Raw genomic sequence first — 25,330 nt, 5'->3', positions numbered from 1 at the left:
AACAAGTGTACTGTATTGTACAAGGAATATAATTTTAGTACAATGAGGAAGGTGTATCAAAGAGCACATGTATGTTTCATATGCAAGGAGCCTATGATTCAAAACAGCCCAAAATTAATCTTTATCTGCCACTGGCAAAATGTATTTTCTTTGAATGTGGGTTTCAATGCTGTTTCAATGAATGTGAGTTTCAAGGGCAGAGAAGTTTTAATGCTAAGTTTTCATTGTGAGACTGCATTGCTTTGTTTAACAGATGACTTAGTGTTTGTGCTGTAAAATACAAAATAAAACTTTCAAATGAAGTCCAACTCATCATAGAAGTAAAGCAGTATGCACATTAGTGTTTATGGTAAATGGAGTGAAATAGCCAAGTATAATGGTTCATTGGAATGGCTGCAGAGGCTCCATTCAACCATTATTTTGTCAGGGGAAGGGCAGCAAACTCAGACAGGCCCAGCTGAACTATACCTCCCAACTGTCCAGATTTTCAAAGAATGAATAGATTTTTGCTTCTTATTTTTGGTTTGTTGTTCATAAAATTTGTAGTTTTAATTCCTAAATGATTTGCCAGAAGTCACTCAATAAGTTTCAGACTTCATAACCTTCAGAAAAATGCATGTTAAAGTAAGAGCTGTTCTATCAACTGTCTCAATTTATACAAGAGCAATTTTAGTACTGTTTATATGTGCCCCAATATATTTGGCCTTGTTCAGATTTACTGCATTAACAGGTTGAGAGGTACATGCAAATAAATTGCTTTATAGAATTAGGCATAGCCAACCTCTCAACTGCCCCCAATTTTTGGCTCAAAATGTTGCTCTTCCCCCTTATAATCCCTCCTCAAAATAGCAATTTTGGAAGAAAACATGGAGGGTTTACAATTAAGAAATAACTGTAATAATCAAAGTTATAGATTACTTGAAATGCATGTAGATTCTTTTATATTTTGTCAGCTGCTCAAGGTAGCAGTACTAATATTAAAGTGTCCCTTCTTTGACAGGGAGCAGCTGTATTGTGTGTCTATTTTATATTTTTGCATCACATTTTTGTCCATTTTTCATAAAATTGTGTTTTTGGCAAATTAGTGACAAATCACTAAAGACTGAAGTTAGAAAATGACAGACATTTGAGTTTCAGATTTTATACCCTTCAGAAAATTCATACTAATGCAAGACCTATTCTATTATCTTTCTAAGTTTATTAGAGCAATATTTAAAAATTGTCCTTATTGTTGGGCCTTTGTCCCACTTCTGTGTATGGCTTTGTCCAGATTTCTTGCTCTTGAGGTTCAGAAGTATGACAAATGTGTCAGGGCCATCACAGTCAGCCAGAGAGATTTCAAATTGTGACATGCTTGTTGCACCCCACTCCCCCATGTAGTGACTCTGGATGTGTCCAAGCAAGGCAAGGAGTAGTTGTATCTACCTTGGATGGGGAGGACACACTGCATAAGTACTACAGTGGCTTTTCATCTGTTCTTGATTTTGCAGAATGGTCTGGTTTCTGTCATATTTTTGTACTGTTGATTTATGCTTATTACTCAAAGTGCCTGTTGCTCTGTGTTTTTAAGTAGCAATGCTTTAATGACCATAAGGTAAGCTTGTCTGAGATCGTAAGATGCAAGTAAGCTTTAATAAGCATACTGTTAAAGAATTGCCAACATTGAAAGCCTTTCTGTTGTTGCCATGCAGAGAATACTTGATTAGATAATGTATAAGCCTTGGGTATTAAAGGACAGGATTCCATTATTTTAAAAAGCTCATTACACTTGTTGGAGACTTCCAGTCATCTCTACAGACTTTACCCGTAAACTAAACAGAATGCCAATCATGTGTGGTCCATAACCTGTACAGTAATCCTTTAAGCAATGTAGCTTGAGCTTGTTTCTTGTTTGCTTTTCATTTTTTACTTTTATCATGTTTTCCCCATGAAACAAGTTGTCAGGCAGCAGGTCTTTTTTGGATAAGAAACATTTTTACAAGTTGGGGCATCACATAGATTTCTACTTTCAGCATGTTACTTGGTACTTTAATAAAGCTGAATATATTATAATTAGGACTGCAGTGCAAGGAGAAGTGGTTTGAGTTGAGTGCTTCTGGTTTTCTTATACTTGATTTTGACTGGCATTCCAGTAATGTATTTAAAAAGTAATTTATTTTTTCATGCCTCACAACCTTTTGTTTCCATCTAGATATTAAGTAAGCTGTCATGCAGCCAATGCATTGAAATATTTTTATTCTTCTACACTTATTTTTGTCTTGATTGGACTTTCATAATGATGGTTTGCCACCCAGGGCAGCGTATTTAATTAAAGTTAGTTTTTTGTGGTTTTGTGCATAGCTCCTCCCCTTTCTGGTTGACCAGACCCCCTACCCTTGACCCCACCCATTCAGCTGTCTCCTGCAGCCCCCCTGTGATTTGAAGTCACCAGCCGCCACTGCTAATCTTCCTTTACATACTTGCTCTAGCCTCATCTAACCATAACCTCTCTCTACTACTGTGCTTTGTTACACCCTCCCTTCTTCTCTAAACATCCCTTACCTTCTACCTTTCCCCTTTACATCTGCAATATTAACTAACTCAGTGTTGTCTCCCTCTCCTCTACAGTAATCCATCCTGGGTGCTCCCTCCCTGCTTTAAACACAAAAGGAATACCTCCAGCCATCACCTGAAGACACTCTGAATTGGCCAGCTTGCCTGGTACTTAGAAAAATACTACTGAGAAGACCCCCCAACAAGATTATGTAAATGTATGTTGCTTAACGCTAATTAAATGTAGACTTGATGTACTATCTATAGAGTTAATCTGCCCTCCCGTGTGTGCGTTCTAGCAGCCTACTTCAGACCATTTTCCCTCTCCCCCTCCTGTTTTCACTACCCTAGAATATATTTAAACCTAAGACTGGTCCAGCTATCCCTGCTGTTTGCTATCTCCTTCTACCATTAGGTGGCAGCATCTACCAATATAAATCCTAGATATTCTTTATAATCCCAACAAGTTTTATTTTTTCACAAACAGTTGGTTATGAGTTAATATCCTTAGACTGTACATATCTTCTCCCCCCTGCTAAACCACCATCTGTAAAGGCAGCCTTCTTTTTCTGGCTGGAAATATTTAGCTCATACCTTCAAACTACAGCCTTTAAACTGCTCTTTGCTGATACTTTTTCTGCCATACTCACCTCTAGTGTTCTTTCCCACTCCGTTCGCCCTATGGGCTCACTCCGCTCCCCTACCCTGCCCCCAATTCCCACCTGCTCCCAATACTCCTAGCTTTATTCCTATCTTACCCCACCCTCTCAGCCTAATTAGCCAATACCAGCTCTCCCCTCATTACTCCTCCCACCTATAGCCATCCTTCTTAAACTCTGTAATCTGTACTCCATCCAATAATTATAGTCCCCTCCTCTTTCCTTAAATCTCTAGAATACCTCCATCACTTTTTAAACCCTTTCCTCTTTATAGCCTTCTCTATTTTCTTAACCACTCATACCACTCTCTCTTTGCTCCAACATGCTCTCCTCAAGTTATCACATCCTCCAGTCCCCCAGCCTCCTCTTTCTGTTCCTGCTTCCCTTATACTATGCTACCTTATATTCTACCTATGCTTGTCCAATACCACCTACAAAGACAACTACCATACAAACCCACCTCCCCCCTCACTCTTACTGCCATTTCCACTCTATCTCCTCTTCTCTCATTCAGCACAACGTTCTGCACCTATTCCACCCTGAACTCTTCTCCTCTAAAGTCAAGATACTGTCACCTGCTTCAATCTACAATCTACCAAAATCCATGCCTGGCAGACCAATATGGCTAAAGGATATCTCCTTCAACAACCTAGTCCAAGCTGGTGATATCCATCCTAACCCAGGTCCTACATCCTTTATTAACAACACTCATCCCTTACCCTCTTCCTCCTATCTCAACACCCTAAAGATTTTTACAATTAATGCACAAAGTCTAAACAACAAAGTACACCAATTTCAAGCTTGGTTAAGCCATAACCAACCAGATATCTTAGACATCTCTGAAACCTGACTCAAGCCCTTTATCTCTGACTCTGAGATTCTGCCCCCAGGATTTCATTGTCTCAACTAGATTATCGACTAAATAAAAAAGGTGGAGGCACTGCCCTAGTCTACTCCAACCTTCTTACCTTAATTCCCCTCCAAATTCCAATTCCTCAATTCCAGAACACTGAACTAACTGCTAGAATTCTAAAACTAAATAAACATAAAAAATATATGTATCATTGCCCTATATATCTCACCTGGTAACAATATCTTTATTTTCGAACATGTTCTCCTATGGGTCTCTACTGAAATTAACTATGAAACTTATATCCTTGGTGATGTGAATATTGACTGGAATAAAATCAATTTCCCCTTTCCCTCCCTATCCATTAACCTCTATAACTTTACTCAAATAATCCTCTCCATCACTCAACCTAACAAAATAAACCCTCCCGGATCCACTATAGATTGAATCCTAGCCTCAGATCCAAATAAAATAACCAATTCTGTCACAATTCCTGATACCTTTAGTGACCACCTCCCAGCCTTCATGCATCGCTCAACTAGTTCCTCCCCACACCAGCATCAGTATGTTCAAACTTATAACTTCAGTAGCTTCAACTACTTTCTGAAATACTTTCAAACAAATGAACTGGCAAATTTTAAACATCCTTCCTCTTGACAAGGCTATAGAATATTTCAACGCTGTCTTCCTTGATACTTTAAACTCACTAACCCCACTAAGAAACAAAAGGATAAAAACTAAAACTGCTCCTTGGCTATCCAAAGAGACAAAACAGATTATGCACCACAGAGACAAACTATGGAAGCTTTACCAAAACAATAAACTGGACAATACCTTGCTCCAATATAAACAGCTCCACAACTGTGCAAAATGACTAATCACCAAAGACAAAAAATCCTACTATATCAAACTTCAGTCCAATAACAATAAAAAACCCCAAAAATTCTGGAACTCAGTAAACTCACTCCTCAATCCAGGCTCCAAGAATAATCCCTGTCCTGACCCAAGTAAATGTGATCTTGAACTAGGCTCTGAATTTAACTCATTTTTCATAGACACTATTACTACCCTCACCATGACATTTCCCAATAATAACCCAACTGCTCTAGACTCTCCCCCTTCTAACTCACCTCATGTGTTTGAACTCAAACTCATCTCCACTAACTTTATAAAAAAACTATTGGCCAAACTTAAACCTTGCTCTAACGCTCCAGACAATATTCCCTCTTCCTTCCTAAATGTGCTGCTGATGGCATTGCACTCCCAATCAGCATCATTATCAACAGATCCATAAAAGAATCATACGTCCCCAAACTCTGGCACTCAGCTTATATTCTTCCTCTTCATAAAGGAGGCAAAAATACCAGCATCTCAAACTTTCACCCCATTGCTTTGCTCTCACGAATCTCCAAAATCCTAGAAAAATGCATCCACCTCCAACTTATGCCTTTCCTGACCCAAAACAATCTTCTCACTCCTGCCCAGTATGGCTTCTGTCCAGGCCATAGCACAATAACTGCCCTACTCTCTTTCCTAGAAACTGTCAATGAAGCCCGAGATTCAGGTCACTTAGTTTCTACTGTTTTACTCGATCTGTCTAAAGCCTTTGATGCTGTTTCCCACAAGCACCTTCTCTGTCAACTCTCAAACCTTAATCTCTCACATAATGCTTTATCCTGGTTCTCCAGCTATCTATCAGACAGATCACAGGCAGCCAAATGGAATAACTCCATCTCTTCCTTCCTACCTACCCCATCTGGCATACCACAGGGATCCATCCTTGGGGCCAATGCTTTTTAACATCTTCATCAATAGCTTTCATACTGCTATTCCTGATGCTAAAATCATTCAATATGCAGACGATTCAACCTTAGTCTGCTCTGCCTCAAACCTCTCTGAATTGCTGACTAAAATCCAAACTGCTTTCTCAACAACTGAAAACTGGATGCGACAAAACCACCTCTCTCTCAATGCAAATAAATCAAAGATCCTACTATTCCCTCCCACAAAGACCCTCTCCTACGATAAAAACAACTTCAAAGTCTATAGTCAAACCAACTCACCTATAGAAGTAGTCCCATATGCCAAACTACTTGGCATTACTCTAGATGATCCCCTCAAGTATGATATTCATATTCAACAAAATATTAAGAAAACCCACCAAAAGCTAGATATGCTGTATAGGAATAATCACTTTCTCTCCAACTCTACCAGGCAAACTCTGGCCTTGACTTATCTTCTTCCTTCCTTATTATACGGAGCCCCTCACCTAAACAACCTGTCCTCCTCTATCACCTCTAACCTAGAAAACTGCTACAACAAAATCTCTAAATTTGCCTCTAAATCTAAAAATACCACCCATCACTGCCTAACCCTACAATCCCTGAATTGGCTTGAACTCCCAAACTACCTAGACCATCTCCAACTCAGTACTGCACATAGACTCATATTTCACCCAACAAAATGTCCCACTCTAACTAACATCCTTCCCTCTTATACACCCAACAGAGCTCTCAGATTTGAAAATCAGAACTTAATTACTATCCATAAACCTAAACATCCTGCTGGCCAACTTCTCCTATCTTTCTCACTAGGCAAAAAATGGAATTCCCTTCCCTCCACACTAAGAACCATACTAAACACAGAAAACTTCAAAACCCAACTATTCAAACACCTGTACAGTAAATGGAAATGTACCTGCCTTCACCCAACCTAATCCAAGGGGGTTCTCGCTCTGGTTCCCAAGCTCTACAACTCTCATAGTTATCTTCCTATGAGCCTATCTAAGCTCTCAACAATTTCTATAGCTTCTCTCTAAGCTCTCACCTCCTACAGCTACCATCACACAGCCCAACCTAGTAAATATTGTAAATAGCATTCTACTGTTGATGTGTGTATGTAAAGCGTATTTACATTTTCTTAAAAGGTTTGTATGTAAACTCTTTCCACACCTAACCCGTATTTGTTTTCCTCAAATGAAACTGTGTAATCCCTACATTCAAGCTTAATGAATTTGTTAACTATGCATGATATTGAATGCATTTATGAGTAACTATTCTACATAAGATCTTTAATATTAACTATAATTTGTATCTAAATTGTATAATGCATCTTGGAGCTTTTCTCCCCGGGCCTCCACTGAAAATGAGTCAATTCCACCCAGTGGACTTCCCCGGTAATCAAATTGCAAATAAATAAAATAAATAAATAAATGAATAAGTACCCACGTGTGAAGCAGATTTTTGGTATTAAAGGGTATGTATAAGCTAAATATCAGACAAATAGAAACAATATTTCTTCAACACTCACACACGCATGCATGCAGACACAAACATGCACAAAATACATATTAAAGGACAGTTATGGTCAGAAACAAACAACAAAAAATTCTTTGAATACCATCTTGATGTTCTCCACAGTACTAAAGTCACTACAACATTCTAAATAGTTTGTATTATTTTGTAAGTGGTTTGAATGTAACATGGCTGTTATACTGATATAACTTTGTTTTTCAAACAATTTTCAGAAACAATGTTGCTCTAACAGATTAATTTTAAGTCAGATCACTTAGGAGCCTGAAGAAGGTTTATTTTGTTTTACAAAAACAATAAACTGTACAAGATACCCGAGAAAGCACCCTATATGAAAGCTTATGCAACGTTTATTTATTTTTTTAATAATATTTTTAATAATGTTCTTGAGTTGAATGCGATTGGTTTGTTGCTTCCGTTTTTCTCCCAGTCTTTTATAGGTAGTTAATAGGCACGCAGTCAAGGAGACCACTGAAAAGCCTAGTTCAGTTTCCCAATTGTCTCAGAGCACTGCCTGTTTAAATGACTTGCTCAAAGTCAAACAGCAAGGAAATCGAGACTGTGGGACTCAAACCGTGGACAACAGTTAACAGCTCATAGCCTCAGTCCTCTGTATTAATTACCAAATGTCCCACTATTCACTATGCTTCTATAATATAACACTTTATTGCCTTTCTTTTCAGTACCCTTGCTTCACTAGCTTATTTCAGCATACTGAATAAGTGTTTTCTTTGACTGTGCCTGTATACAGTGCCAGAGGTTCCTGCAGTATGTTGAAAAACAGCAAGTGTGATCCTCAAAACAGTGAAAATTAAAGTGCAGATTCAAGGACATGGGCAGTAATTACTAAACACAATCCTGGGTATTGACTAGAGTATCCATGGTATTACACTGGGATAAAACAGCTAGGCTAGAAATGACCTCCGCGTCGATAGCCCAGTAACCTCCTATGATCCTGTCATCTATGATCTATGACCTATAATCACTCTATGGAGATCCCCATTCAGACCGTCTGAACTTTTAAAAGTTTGATTATATGGTCTTGGCCCATACCTCCCAACCATACCGAATTACTCAGTTTTTACTGAGTTTTGGGGTCCAAATGAAGGGGTGTCATGATTCCCAAGTGGCACCCCTCATTTCCTATTTTTTTCCCTTTTGTTTTTCAATTTTCACGCTGTCTGCACTGATGTCATCACATGCACGATTATGTCAGTGCCGTCAGGGCTACCAGCCAGTCAGAATTGAGCTGAAGGAGCTCACATCCTGCAGACATCATTTCCGGCTGGCTGCAAATGCGAGTGGGAACAGGAACAGAGCTTTTATGGAATCAGCATGAAGAATTGTTTATGCGAACAGGACTAAATTCTGACTGGCCGCAAATGCAAGAACAGCTGTAATGGATTATATGTGAGCGGAGCTTTCTGCAATGGATTTGAAGTAAGGTAATGTAACAGTTATGTGAGCAGAGCTTTCTGTAATGGATTTGAAGTAAGGTAACTTAATTATGCGAGTGGAGCTTTCTGTAATGGATTTGAAGTAAGGTACTTAACAGTTATGTGAGCGGAGATTTCTGTAATGGATATGAAGTAAAGTAACTTAACAGTGTGTGTGTGAAAATGCCCCCCATTCGATATACCTGGTGGCTAGAGGTACTCGGGCTCAAACCTTGTACCTTCAGTTGTTGTTGTGTCTTTCAGCTTTTCCCGGTTAGGGGTCACCACAGCGGAACTCCGGTCCAGGGTAAAATGAGCCTAAAGTCCCTAGTCACCACCACTTCTGAGCTCTGCCTAGGTTTTTTGTGCTGAGAGTTGAGAGCTATAGTGAGAACTGAATTTGTATTCCCCCAGACTTTTTTCTGCTAAGAGTTGAGAGCTATAGTGAGAACTGAATTTGTATTACCCCAGGTTTTTTCTGATAAGAGTTGAGAGCTATAGTGAAAACTGAATTTGTATTCCCCAGCTTTTTTCTGCTAAGAGTTGAGAGCTATAGCAAGAACTAAATTTGTATTCCTTCATTACTGGCTTTGTTTGTTTAGAGCTGTGGTGAGAAGTGAGAAATGAATTCACTAAATGATAGCTAGTAAGTTTCAGTCTTCCGATTCTTCAGGAAGCTGCTGATTTAGCATAGTGGTATGTTGTTCTAACTGTAGTGTATAGGTTCCTGGGTTCAAGACTTACTAGTGAAATGCATGGTGGTTACAGAACATTTTATTCTAGCAACTTTACAAAATTATACAAGCAATGTTTAAAATGTGTCCCTGGTTTTTGACCCTTTGTTCCCCCCCCCAAAAAAAAAGAAAATGTGTGAGAAGCTGTGCAAGTTGCCTATGGCTTACACTGCTGTCATTCTATTTATAGTGTGGATGTGGAACTTAAGTAGACTTTTATGATGGAAATGTTCTGAATTGGGCAGTTTTGGCATTATTCGTCATGCATTTTGTTTCATTGCCTACAGTACAGTCTACTGGAAAAATGTTTAAACAATACATTTAAAATGCACTCTGTCTAACAAGTGTGCTGTATTATACAAGGAATATAATTTAATAAAGTCAGGAAGGTGCATCAAAGAAAATAACACATGTATGTTTCCTGTTTTGTGTGCAAGGGGCCAGTGATTTGAAAACAGCCGAAAGGTAATCTTTATCACCACTGGCCAGATGCATTTTCTTTGGATGTGGTGTGGTGGGTTTCAATGCTGTTTCAATGAATGTAAGTTTCAAGGGCAGACAAGTTTTAATTCCTAGTCTATTTTCATTGTGAGACAGTATTGCTTTTACCAGATGTCTATTAGTGTTTGTGCATTGTTGTGCTGTAAAAATAAAATCCATATAATCATTGTAGAATTTAAGCAGTATGCACACATTAGTGTTTATGGTAAATGGGGTGAAATAACCAGGTAATGGGACATCAGAGTGGCTGCAGGGGGACTCTGGTGCCATATTTTGGTTGCCTATTCTTCAGTTTGCATTTGAAAGTTGGTATCCCACAATTCCATTGGAGTGGGTGGGGTTACGTAATTATGTATGCAAATCAGATGTTAATCAGCATACAGATTTGTATCTATTTTTCATGGGCCTTGTCCAGATTTTTTGTGTTTCTAGCTTGTGAGGTATGTCTCGGCCATATAAAAGTCAAGCTTTAAAAAGTTCGACCATCTGAAGGGGGGTCCATATATGGGTCTACTTCACATAATCGAACATCCAAATGTTCGACTTTCATATGGCCAAGACCATATGATCGAACATTTGAATGTTCAAAAATGTGAAAAAAAAAATTTTTTAAATCCCCCCTGCACCCCTCACACCCCCTGCTATTTAAATATACCAATGCTAAGATCGCACTACATTTTGGTAAACAGAAATCTTCACCCATTCAGACCATTCAAACTTTTAAAAGTTCGATCATATGGTCCCGGCCATATGAAAGTCGAGCTTTTAAAAGTTCAGCCATCTGAATGGGACCTATATATATATATATATATATATATATATATATATATATATATATATATATATATATATATATACACATACATACATATATATATATATATATATATATATTTTTTTTTATATATATATATATATATATATATATATATATATATATATATATACACATAAGTGTGTGTGTGTGTGTGTGTGTGTGTGTGTGTGTGTGTGTGTGTGTGTGTGTGTGTGTGTGTATGTATATATATATATATATATATATATATATATATATATATATATATATATATATATACTAACTCTGGAGTTGCTCTATCTTGGTGTATTCCCACTTATCCAAGGTACAACAATCGACAAGTTAAATATATAAGTCTTGGAGTCATTGGGGTGCATCCCCCATCATGTTCAAGGCATATGGGAGTTTGTCTCCTGCAAAAAAAATATTTTAGGTATAACACTGAGTTTCATACTTTACTGTTATGTGCCAAGGATTGCACTTACCTTTTAGGCAAACAAGACTGCCTTGCTGAAAAAAAGAGGGTGTTTGTATTTTATTTTATTTTTTTAAGTCACAAGCTAACATGGACCATTTTGACAAAAATATAGTAATGGTCCTTGGTGAAGTAAGGGCAAACTCCCTCTGACAAAGTCCACTGTACCCTCTTGCTTAATAGACCATCCTTCTGAGGTCACTCATCCTTGGAAGAAGTTATGAAACTTGGACAAAATAATCTGTCACTAGAATGCAGAGAAGCTACAGAATCAAGTGATGCCAGGAAAAGACAGATGACTAATTTAATCCTGGTTTCTTTTAAATAGTGTTTTCAGAGGGGGACTAAAGGGAAGAAGAAGCATTTTCTGATGAAAACAGTCAGATATTTGCATGCAGCTGCTGTTTAAGCTATTACTTCACAGGTTTTCAAATCCAGAGTTAGAATTAGAATAACTAATAACACTTCTCAGTGGGTTAAAAGTGCTAAATAATTAAAATGCTCTGTTTATATGAGGACAGAGAAACCAAGAACATTGTATTTGGTTAGACAATAAGGTTAGATTTTCTACTGGAAATATCTACTTCAGGGACATTTACATAAAGGCTCATAGGTTCTTACTAGGCTAATGACCACTAGGCCCCTTACAAGCCTATCTGTGTACTTTAAACCATTTGGGTCCCAAGTATCATGGGCATCTTGAGTATCATGGGAAGGACATGTTAATAGGGAGATAACTAAGAATTTGTGTGGTGGGGTGTTAATTAGGATACTACTTTTCTTACTGACAATCGCTGTTCATAAGTGACATGGGGGCCAGATCAGGGTTAAATTTATGATTTCCCATCCAGTTTTCAAGGTTTTGTTTGAATACAGTCAGGGGTGAACTCTGTTTTACATGAATGAGGAGCCTATTCCATAATTATTCCATAATGCAGAGATCCTTTGGAACACATATCTGTCTTTCCAGCACATTGTGTTTATGTCACATGTGAAGTTCAGATCCCTGATCTAGTTTCTGGTGCTGTTTGTTTTGCATGTGTGCAATAGATCCATCAGGGCTGGGTCTGAAAAAGCCTTGTAAGCCAGGCAAAGTTCCCCTTTCAGTAGCCTGTAGGAGACAGAATACACAGACAGATACAGAGCCTTTAGATGATTAGTATAGGACAAGGTATTCATGCCCTGAATTCTCCTGGTGAGAAACTTTTGTGGGTGTTCCAACTGTTGCCAGTGTCTGGTTAGATACATTCCAAAGGAGGTATTGTATTCAATGACAGATCTAATAAGGGCCGTATAAAGTGGAACTATAACTTCCTTGGACCAGGATGCTATACTGTCACCTGTATGTTGGGTGATATACAATGATTTTCTTATTATCCTAGGCACATGTTGGTCAACGGCCAGATTGCTGTCTACATATGTTCCAAGTTCCCTTACTACTGGGTAGAATCTTATGGGAATTTTATTGATGGAGTCATTAGCTTGTGTTGACAGTTTCCTAAAGGGCATTATAATGCATTTTTGGCATTGAATTTTAGGCCATGGTTTTAGCTCCACTCATTTGTCTGTGTTAAACTCTCTTACAAGATGTTGGTGTCTTGGGGGTAATGTATAACAGCTTCCAATTTACAGTCATCTGTGAACTTCGTGAGACAGAGGACTTGAACATTAGCCTTGATGTTGGAGAAGGAGATGCCAAACAAGAGTGAGTCCAGCACACAGCCCTGGTGTACTCCATTGGAGACTGGTCTCTTGGTCGAGGTAGTCTCATAAATCCTGTCTTTTTGGTTCCTGTCTATAGGCCAGCAATCCAGTGATTTCTGTAAGGATTTACACTTAGCTCAGAGAATTTGTCAACAAAAAGTGGTAGGTTAGACCATAAGGTTAGCATTTCTTCTGGAAACAACTATATAAACGATGTAGATTATTCATTTTTAATTACTGTGGAAAATAATGAGCTCTTGATGAGATGGATGTCTAGTCCATAAATACCAGATCTATTTTAGTACAGCCATGAACAGTATGCATATTGTAAAATGAATGTTTGCTTTCATAAGAGTGCTTTTAGTACAGACGGAATTCTTATCTTATAAAATGTGCCATCCTAAATGTATGGGTGCGTAATCCCTTGCTTAGAAATGCAAAGAAATTCTTGGCAGGTACAAACATTTATCGGTTTGCTTGTGTTTTTATCTTTTATTCTGTGCTATTTGTTTATATTACTGCACATTAGGAGCAACAAAAAATGAATGTCATTGCCATGCATTTTGTTTATAGTTCTGTACAAACATAGCAGTTTCAAAGATTAAATGTTCATGCTGGGGATTTTGTGTATAATATTGCACAGAAGGAGCAGTTTAAAAGATTAAACATTCATGCTGGGATTCTTCTTTATACTACGGTACCACGAGGCATAGCAGTTTAAAAGATTCAGTGTTCTTGCTGCGGGTCTTACTGTCTGTGTATTTGAATGCATTGGTAGGTAGTCAGTTTCCCCATGATTCCTTCTGTTGTTGGGGTGTCCCAGAAGTCTAAATTCATTTGGAACCATGCATACATGGTTGATGATTTGGTCATTGTTACAGAATGATTCTGTTATATAATTTAAATGATGACGATTTATTTTTTTAACTTCATTTATTAGTGATTTCAGACTAATAGTAACCCTTGAATAAGCTATAATTGACTATCCTTTTTTGATGCACAAAAGTTGCTTTTGAAGTGTTTTCTGCTAAAGTACTGAATGTGTGATACAGTGCAAAAATCTTGATTAGGTGTATTCAGGTTATTTTCAGTGGAGCTTTTCTTTCTGAAAGCTGTTTTGTATGATGGACATAGACTGCCATTATCCTTATGACCAGTCATGATTCATTCAAAATGTAGAATATTCTGAAACTCGGAGTGCAAAAGTCTGACCCAAAAAGGTGAAAACCAAAACATTGACCAAGATTGCAGTACAGTGGGGACTGGGTATTTGTCCTTTCCCCACTGTGGTGAGATCTTGGAGATGGTATACACAGTTAGCAGAGGGTATGGAGAGACACAGCCCCCTCCCCCATGACAGCAACTTGTCTATATTGTCTATATTTTTCATATTCAGCATTTTGTATTTCAGTGTTTTGAGGCCACTTGTTTCAATTCTGATTTGCAGAACATTCAACATTAGGAGTGCCTTCCAACCAATAATATGTATGTTTTTCACACTGCCACTCTGTGACATGAAATTCAGTTATACAATTGAATGGCTCAGCAGATATACCTTTCACCCCTACTGGAGTAAATGTATAACTGGAAGAAAAGATTTCAGCTAAGCAAAAAAAAAAAATAGCTCCCCTATCTTTATGGAGGGCAGTGTTTGCAGTCAAGAACTAGCAGTCATTGGTGGAGACCAATTTCACTAGTCCAGAGCTGTGTACATACATAATATGCATTGGGACTTGGGCAGAATTGTAGGGAGGGTATTCTAAAAGCCCTCCTCTACAGTCAGAATGGTGTTACACCAGGATGACCTAGTCCCCCTTCATATACTCACCTTGACTGCTAACGCTAGTAATTTTATTACTTGCAGGGCCATGCTGGACATGCAGGACAGATGTCAAGGAGAGTGGTGCAAATGACAGAGGGGGCTCCAGATCATAGCTGATGTTAGACAGCTATAGTTGGAGTAAAAAAAAAATACTATACTCTTAACGAATCCTACCGTCCACATTCATATAAATAAGATGGGGTACTTGTACTCTTGCAATGACAGTATACAGCACATGATAAATGTTGTGATTTACTAGTACATGGTACTATCCTTAAATTATTTATCTGACTCCCATTCTTCCTAAAGGTGCATGTCCAGATTTAGAACTCTTTACACGTGGCTTAGCGTGAAGTCAGGAAATAAAGACACAGTCATGCAATGCCACAGAAGATATGGCTCACATATAAGATCTAATCCACAGTACATATAAATAATAACAATGAGCAATTATTTTAAACAGACTGAATTGTATAGTATTGACTTAAACACGAACTCTACTGTGAACGACAATCTATAAGATTATGCTGTCCAAACTAACAGTTATAAATCATATTATGTCATTTTTGTAACATCTTGTGACTATTGGTTTTCTGATATCATTAATCATAGGACCCATATGCAAAACAAGGCTATTAGAGCAGAGTGAGTGCCTTGCCAATGGGTAATGAACCAATCTCTCTCTCCATTTAGTTTATGTATTCCCTGATGTAGATTGAGATGTCCTGTTCTAGTGTTGACTGCAGTATCTGACAGATCGAGAAAAAGGAGGTTTCAGATAATGGGATCCCTGTGGACACAGAAAGCAAAGCTCAGGTCTTCCCTCATGAGTCTATAATGAAGCCATCCTTTCCTGATAAGCTAACATTTTTGAGGCACAAGATTCTTTTTGTTAGGAAACTGCATGGTCTTTCAGTTTTTGATATATCTATTGTGATACATGCAGAAGGGTGCATTATATTCTATAATGGGTATAACCAGGACACAGTATAGGGGATCAATACCCTCCTTTGCTTTGGAGAAGTTACGCTTGGAGATTAGTTGTGGTATCTAGAAGGACTTCCTGACTATGGGCACTACATGGTGATCTAAGGAGAGGGAGTCATCTACCCAGTTGGCCATGGTTTTGATGACAGACTCACTGCAGAGTGAGTGGGATGTCACTGATGCAGTAGGGGGAAACATTTTTTTTTCAGAAGGAAAAGTTACTGCTTTCCTTAGTGTTTAGTTTGATGCCTTCTCTCAGTGCACCATGATAGTTCCATTTGAAGGGAATTTGTATCATTTGTTGAATTGGCAATTACAACCAGCTTGCAATCATCAGCAAACTTAATCAGCCAGAGATCTTTATTGTCAGTGCTGAGATCAGAGAAATAAATTCCAATATGGAGGTGGCCAAAAACAGATCCCTGGGGAATGCTACTGGTCACCTTTTCATTAGTGAGGAGACATCTTTGACCCTGATAACATGCTTTCTGTTCTTGAGGCAGTGTGCATTCCATACTATCACACTGGAATCTATGTTTAAGGCCAGTCCCATTGAATGGTATGGAATCAAATGTTTTTTCTAGATCCAGGTAGGTAGCACAAACAGTGTGACCATTGTCCACAGCTTCCATGACATTTTCAAAGAAATTTGCAATATTAAGGATACATGACCTACCATTAACAAATCTGAATTTTGTGGGCTGAGCCTGATTAAAATGTTAATGTCCTGATTCATGGGGTCAGTGATGATGCATTCCATGACTTTACAGAGAAGACTAGTACGGTAATGGGTTGTAGTTGTTTGGGTCAGTAATGGGGCCACACTTGTGAAGGGGCATCACCACCATAGTGTACCTTTATTTGAGATTATAACCTGTGGCAAGGCTTAGACTGAACATCTTAAGTAGGAAATTAACAAGGGCCTGTTTGACAAGGTTGTAAAGACAACCTGGTATGCTGTTGGTACCCAATATGTTGGCAAGGGCATTAGGGTTTGAATAGAAAGTGCCATTATAGATAATTCTGAGCAGTGATGTGACTTATTCCTTAGCTTTTTAGCATAGCTGTGGAAGGATTTGTAGTTATCCTTAGCCTCAGAAGCTAGCCTTCATTCAGGGGCAGCATCTGGCCTTACAAGGTAATCAAGGAATTTGCTTCCTTCTGTGGCAAAGTTTATTTGTAACTAATGACCACCAGGGAGGTTTGTTATTGAATTTGCCTCTGTATTTGATTCTGAGGGTCCTATGAATCTAAGTGAGCATACAAATCCTTGTCATAGTTAGCTGCATATCCCAGTTCCATTTTGGGGGTAGCATGGGAGAATTTTGCAGTTTTGCCATATGACTGAAAAGAGTTAGCTTTTTTGACATCTCTAATGAGATTGGTGATGTTCTAAGTGTAAATGTAACCAGCTGATGATCAAAATTAACTAATGAAGGACCATCCATGAGCTGGGAACAGGCTGGAGCCAAGTTTTTGAAAACTAGTTTCAGGATATTACAAACCCTAGTGAGCAGCTTGCAGGCAATTTAATCTAGCGAATTTTAGTTCACTCAGTCTAAGAAGCACTATGCATACCCAAAGATAGACATATAAGCACTCTAGTCTAAGGAGGGGTTGTTGAAAAACCTGAATATTATATATCTGTCTCTAACAGGGATGTTTTCTAGGAATGCCAGGAAGTAATCATGATCCTGTGGGGCCATGGAAAGGAACCAGTAACAAGCTGTAAATTGAAAGCCTGACTTACTTAATGTAGTGCTTGTTACATAACAGCAACTGTTAATATAATCTACATCCAAATTCACTCAAAGAATCATTCAAAAAACAGTGTTATGACAGCAGAGAAAAAAATATGTAAAAATATTATGAACATTTGAACTTCAGGTTATTTGACAGCCAAGCTGACAAAAACAGTTTTAAGAATGAAGAAGCTGGTTCTCTGCCACAGTGGAATTTTTAAGTAGTATCCCTGGCTCCTGTGGAAATATCTGGGGGAATGAGAAAAGAATGTCATTTTTTGGCTCACCACAAGGGGGGAGGGGGGAGCACTTTTTTGTTAAAGCTACCACTCTCTCAGTTGTTGAGGTCCAGGAGAAGGCTCAACATCTCAACATTCATTATCTTCTTTCAGCTTTTTCCCAGTTAGGGGTCGCCACAGCGGATAATCTGTCTGCTCATGATTGGCAGTGGAGTTTTACAGTGTCGAGTTGCCAGCCCAGCGCCCAACCTTCCACAGAAGGCACACACACATAGGGCCAATTTAGAGTGTCCATTTCACCTACTGCATGTCTTTGGGATGTGGGAGGAAACTGGAGCACCCAGAGGAAACCCACACGACCACTGGGAGGACATGCAGACTCCGCACAGAAGGCACCCCAGCCGAGGATTGAACCGGAGAACCTCTTGCTGTGAGGCAGCAACGCTAACTGCTGCACCACTGTGGCCACCCTATCTCAACATTCACTATACAATTGGGAATATACCAGAAATGTCTACAGGGTTCCTCATTTGCATCATGACACTTCCTGTGCATTGCAGCAAGTATGTGGATAAGGTATAACTTCTCTGTTTAGCACAAACAGGACTCTGCACTGGATCATCTGAATCTCCTCTCTAGCCCTGACTACTGGATTAGGTCTGGGGAACAGCTGATTTCAGAAACCCATATATTGAGTAGAGAAATCAGGAGCAGCTGATGATCAGCTATGCAGAAAAAGCAAAAAAATATTAAAAATAGTTTTAGGGAAGATGGCAAGAGTTATTTTGCATCTTATACAAACTCCCTGTAACAGCTGTGAAGGAGGACACATCTATGCTTAATAAAAAACAATGTGTATAATCAGTCCTCAGAAAAAGGCAGAGGTTCTGATGTGTATTCACTGAACTCAATCTCATAAGATCAGAGGTTCATAGGTAGTACTGGGCTAGCTGCCTTTCTGGGCCATTTTAAGCTTAGCCAGTTTCCCTTTTTGTGTTTGAATTAACCCATCATGTTTGGTTAATTGGTCTTACCCATTCCATGGTCAATAATTATGTATTACACCTAATGAGAATAATTTGGATCACACCATGGATAATTTGAGGGGATGCATGCATGTGATAAAGCATTTAGGAGTTGCATCTGTCCATCAGTAGTACAGCAGGCAGTCTTGGGGTACAGTTTCTGTTTCCCATACATAGATTCAAGTTGTGCTTGAATATGGACAGGGACGACCTTTGTTTATGTGGATGGGGATTCTGTTCTATACCAGCTGTATTCTCTGCAAGATACCTGTCCCCCAAAACTGCTCTGTTGATGTTGCAGAAGAGTTTCAGATCCCTAAACTGGTATTTTAATGCCATTTGACTTGCTAGTATGCCTTAAATCCATCAGTATTGGTCCCACAGGCACCATATAAAATTCCTTCCTGAAATTTTTATGTGAACGAATATCTCACAAATAAAAATTTAGCAGTGGCTTCAAAATATCTTTTTGAGCAATTCTCTTGTTATCCGATATGCCATATGCATTGAGCAGCATAGTCATCACCTAGGCTGCTGAATGAATATGGTATTTGACTGTACTGCAATAGGCAGTCGGAATGCTATTTACCATCCTGCTATTAATACATCTGTCTGACAAAGGATTACGCCTCCAAACTAATAATGAGTTACTTCCTGTAACCAAAGTGTGCAGAGTTTGATTCTTTTCACCTCCATTTGCTGATTGTGTGACTCTAAGCAAGTCACTTAATCAGGCAGTGTTCTCAGATCTGCCTTGAAAAGGGAAATTTGCATCCAGTGGGCTTGTGTTTATGGAATGTATAAAAAATAGATATATTCACTGTCACATACAAATCAAAATGCATTATTTAGAAATTATAGAACTATTACTTTCTCGATCAATCAACGCATTACATCCGAGTGACACCTCCAGGTGCATCTGCAGTTACCTCCTACTGACATCTCTAGGTGTCAAATATTGCTTGTTCATATTTGCATCAATAATACCAAACCCATATGTACAAGGTATCAAAAGATTTTGTCTTAAAGCTTACACAATGGCAAACTTAACTGTATTAATATTAGACCTCTGTCTAGTGCAGGTAGAGCTATATTAACTGTTGTTTTTTCATGATATTAATTTATATAGATATAACTTTCACATTTTTCTAAATATGTCAACAGCCAAGTAACACAGACAGAATTCCTTAGCCTCATATGAAGGCTCTCAGCTAGATGAATAGAATGCTGCTGACAGTGTGTAAGTTAAGTGGTTGCTGAGATATTGTAAGTTGTTTACAAAATATTACAAACATAATAGTTACTACCAGTATACATACGTCAAATATTATTTGCTATAATTAGTCATACAGTGGCACAGCAACTCACACAACTGCCCACAGCACTGGATTCTCTTTCAGTCTAAAAATGAATATTTTTATATGTTATAGTGGGTGGTACAGAGGTACAGCAGTTCAAACTACTGCCTCACAAAACTTTGTTCTCCAGGTCAGCTCCTTCATGGAGTGTCTTCCATGTGAATCCATGTCCACATGGGAATTTCACTGTGCTCAGGTCTCCTCCTCATCCCAAAGACAAGTAGGTGAACTGACAATCCTTCAAACTACCCACTGACTTTGTGTGTGTGTGTGTGTGTGTGTGTGTGTGTGTGTGTGTGTGTGTGTGTGTGTGTGTGTGTGTGTGTGTGCGCATATATCATGTAATGGACTCATGTCATGGCTATGATTAATTATTTGCTTTATATCCAGGGGTGCAAGATAGCTTTGTATCCTTGGTGATCTCTGTTAGGACAAAGAAAGTATTGAATAATGAATACATATCATCCTTGCCTTCTCTGCACTCAGTTGTTACAGAAGGCAGAAACAGCTGATTATAGATTTTTGGTGTTAAATTGATGTAGCCTCGGCATAGTCTCTTTCTTGAGCTCTCTTTCCCTTATCTCACTCTTTTTCTGTCTCTCCCTAGCAGAGCCATAACTAAGTTGGGGAAAAAGGGGGTGACTGTCCCAGGCACAAGCTTCTAGTGGGTGCAATTGGTAGTTGCAGATGGGTTGGAATTGTAATACCAGAGTGACAAATAATGCCAAGACTGCATTCGAGGTTATGGGTGAAACACTGAATAACTTAGTGTATCATGATTTAACTGTAGCAAGCTGATTTTTACATCTGTAGCAAGCATTTTGCTATTATTTAACTCACAGAAGACCCTTTTTTGGGGGGGGCTCCTTAAATTAGAATGGGGGGTCAGATTGGGGAAATGAACAGTACACCATACGACTCAGTTATGGTTGTGCTCCCTAGATTAAATCTGTTTTTTGCTGCATTAATACCTTGCCTCCTACATGCACAGATTCAGTGAAACTTGGTCTGGAATTCATATATATAGGCTTTGTAGCTGTACAGCATTAAATATCAGGCATCCAGTAGCATGACTGGGTTGGTGCAGAGTAAATTCATAGTCAGATTATGGCGACAACTGGCATTAGGCAGACACAGGTAAGCATATATGGTATTGTCACAAAAGATGGTGAAAACAGTAGATGGAAAAAATAGACAGCTGAGTGAGTAATTGTTGAAGGGGAGGGCTGAACAACAAATAAGGTATGAAGAATGATTCAACTGAAAATAAATGGATGCAAAAACATCCCAGAGACCAACCCATAGAGACATCAGTATCCTCTGTGGGTGTTGCAATGTACAGATTGTCCCTCTGATAGCTGGATAGTCTAGGTCTGCCACTCATGTGACTTAATAAGCCATGCTAAGTAGCACCCCACAATTGTGCAGCTGTCATCCAACCTTGGACACCTCAGACACCACAAGGCTATGCTAATGATGCTGTAAGACCACAGGGGATTCCCCTGGGCAGCACAGAAATTATGTACTTCACAAAGGCTCTGTAGAGCAGACCTGCAGTACCAGAAGCTTCACAGGCCCAAGCAGAAGCTTGTTCTGCACTGCCCCTCTTAGACAGAGCTGAGTAAGTTAGTGCTATGACTGAATTAACAAGATATAAAGGCCATACTGATCATACTGTGAGAGACCACACTAATACAAAAACGTAGCATCCTATCCCCTTCTGAGTAGAGGCCATAAAGGTCACCAATGACCCCTCCAGGTTACCTTCAGTAAGGTGCCCTCCATTCCCCCTGATAAGAGGCAGGAGTTTACCACATTAGGACACTGAAGTTTGAAGTAAACATACTGAAAAAGACATGACACCTTGTTATGTAAACCTACATTGTACTGTACTAAAGATTCATTGTGAATGGCAGAAGCAAAGATGTACAGGAACTGGTACAGGCAGACACAGGAATGCACCATAATGCCTTGACACTATCATGTACAGCTGTGAATGCAGAGTACATTGATGGCATGGTGAGCATAGGATAGGAAATGACACACAGGACACAATGGCCTTGTACATTAGGTAACACGTGGCAGTGCATACTACTGGGATGGGGAACGGGATGCTCAGTGTATTATAAGATTTCAATATGCTGATAAGGGAAAGCGTGCCATGATAATGTGCACGTGGCTGCAGTTTTCGTAGATCAGGGTGAAGTGTGACAGTACAAAACTGGTCAGGTAAGTGAGCACCATTTATGTTCAAAAGCAGCATGTAATTATATTAGACACCACACACAGACATTCATACACCATGATGGACATGTGTGATCCACAGGTAGGTATGTCTTATCGGATCTATATTACATGATTGAAAAACGTGTTCATCAAACACGTTTTCATTGACACATAAACAGTGAAAACATTAATCACCAAACAGCCACTTCAGCAAATTTTTTCCCAGAGGAAAAAAATCGCTTGGCCAAAGAAAAACAAAACAAACTTTCAAACCCTACAAAATGGGGGGCTTTGCCCCTCACAACTAAATATACCAACTGCAAGATCGAACTGAAGTGGGGAAAAGGGCAAATCCCCAATGATGGTCACGTGTTTTTTTCCCCTGGGAAAAAAATTTGCTGAAGTGGCCATTCAGAAATTAGTGTGTTCACTGTTTATGTGTCGATGAAAACATGTTTTTTGATCACATAATATAGACTCATTTTATCATGGGCCCAGAAATGAGACAACAATGGGGAAGATATTTTGAGATCAGATGTGGCAGAGAGTGATACAGGACCTTAACACTCTGGATGAGAGAAAGTCTACATCAGCTTCAGTGAAGGTGATTGATATTATATTCCATGCCAAGAATAAGGTTTTGGATATTACCAAAGACATGTCCATCACAGATGATGGATCATCAACACAAAAACATCTCACAGAGTTAGAGGAGTTAATTGTGTTCCTGTCTGCGAATAAGAAGCAGATGCTCACACCTGTTGGCAGCCTGGATATGGACTCTGGACTGGATATGTCTGCATAAGTGTCTGTAGGTGATACATCAAGTTATTATTAGCTGTTACATTTCTTTTCTATTGTACACTGCACTGCATGTGAGACAGGAATTATTCAGCAACAGACTTCTGCATAACTGTCTTCCACGGGCCTCTAGTCTCCAACTGCAACACCCTGCACAACAAGATATCTAGGTGGTATCCATAAGGTATTCACAGATTCTGGCATATAATAGTATGTCTGCCACAGGGGATGGTTAACCATTTATTTCAGTGCTGCTGCAAATATCTCAGCTATCTGTTTTTATGCTTTGGCAGATTATACTGATGGAGGTTCAGCATATGCCTGATGTCAGCAGATCACCTGTGGCTGATGATAATGGCAGTCTGCACATGGCACTGTCTGATGGCACAGTGGCACCATCAACAACAATAACATTGGAGGGCTCACACACATCCCATGCATACAAGAAGCCCGTGTAGGGCATGCTGAAATTCATCTCAGTAGTTTTTGGTGGATGCCCTTTAAGTGCGAGTTCTTCCCTACACAGGGGTTTCCAGCCCACATAGCATCTGTGAGCCACACTGTCTCCGACATGTTCATATACTTCACAAGGAAGTGTAGTGGTACTCTGCACCACTTCCATCACACCAGGTTGTCCCTTATATAGGTGCAACATTTGGTATTAATCAGCAAATAAGCAGGTCAGTGATTAAGGCACTCACACCAGTGTGAAAATGGTGAGTGAATTGCATGGACTGTGAGATGATGTCTAACACCCTATAGCCACTATGATGGCATGCAGCACCAGTAAAGTGACATGGAATATAAGGGCAGAGAGTAGATGGTGGTACTGATGTCACTGGTGGATAGTACAGCACCCACTGGTTCATCCATGATATAGATGGTGACCATCCTCTGGTCTGCCTCAGCAGGTTCTGCTGTTCATGTCCATGGAAAGGTCTGAATGCTAGATGACTGGTAACAGGCAGTACATACCCAGGTGCCACAGACCATTCTTAAGACAGTGTCACTGTCTGCTTTGACAAAACAAGGAACCACACCTGGCCCTGGCTGGTCTCACGCACATATCACCGACTTTTCTCAGGCTCCACCACAGGACACCTCCTGCTCTCACTCCTGTAGTTGTGTACTATCAATATCTCCTGTAGGCAGACAGAGAGCATCACCTAACTGTGGCAACCATGTAGGATGATGGCACCATACCTCTGATAATGCCTGACAGTAGACACCCCATCAGGGTGCTTACCTGTGCTCCCATAGTTCTAGTACATCTCTACCATGGACCTTATCAACTCTTAAGACTGTAGGCCTCCAGAGTACACACTGCTGACATTTGAGACACCCCATCGCACAACAGAAGACTGTGATCCCTTCCTCCTCACAACCTGATAACAGATTCTGTGGCTATCACATCTACTTCACATGAACCTGAATCATATGCTAACATTGCAGCCACTTGCATGACCAGTCCACCTACTGTACTGCATAGCATGGGTTTGGTAATGCATGTATCACTTTATTGTGTGTTGTCTGTGTCACAACCCATAGTTTTGGGACAGACATTGCCTCTTTGGCAGTACATTGATGCAATACACCAGTTTCTGCCTCGCTGCCTGTTTCTCTGCTTTCTGGCCACCCTGATCCTTGTCCACTGGAACCTGTTTTTACACAAGCATGTTATGCAACATGGAGTACATTACAAATATTTGGTCGCATATCTCAGATAAATACTGTAGTGCTCTAACAGGTATATCATAGCAGCAAAAACATCCCTTAAGTTGATCTAAAATGCATTCCACCATGTTCCATGTCTTTACATGCATAGTGTTATATGCCATCTCTGCGATGATCTGAGAGTTATAGATGGAAGTTAATATCCACAGATGCAGTGCATATCCAGCATTCCTTGCAGCACATGGTGAAGCCATTGCTTGACGCCTGTGACCTGATTACATGGTAACTGTATGTAATGGGTTTTGTACTCACATGTATATGAGTCAACTAGCTGACCCTGTGGGAAGTTACTCCACATGAAACGTAGATTCAGTTCAAATATGTTACAAAGGAATTAGAATAGCAAATTTTACCAAATGCGGAATTAGTGCTAGTTTAAATCGTACCCTTTAATTAAG

The sequence above is a fragment of the Protopterus annectens genome, chromosome 1.part1 (genome assembly GCF_019279795.1).
Source record: "Protopterus annectens isolate FY-2018-M chromosome 1.part1, PAN1.0, whole genome shotgun sequence".
Taxonomy (NCBI): Eukaryota; Metazoa; Chordata; order Ceratodontiformes; family Protopteridae; genus Protopterus; species Protopterus annectens.
The sequence above is the reverse complement of the archived record's forward strand: the minus strand, read 5'-3'. Positions refer to the sequence as shown.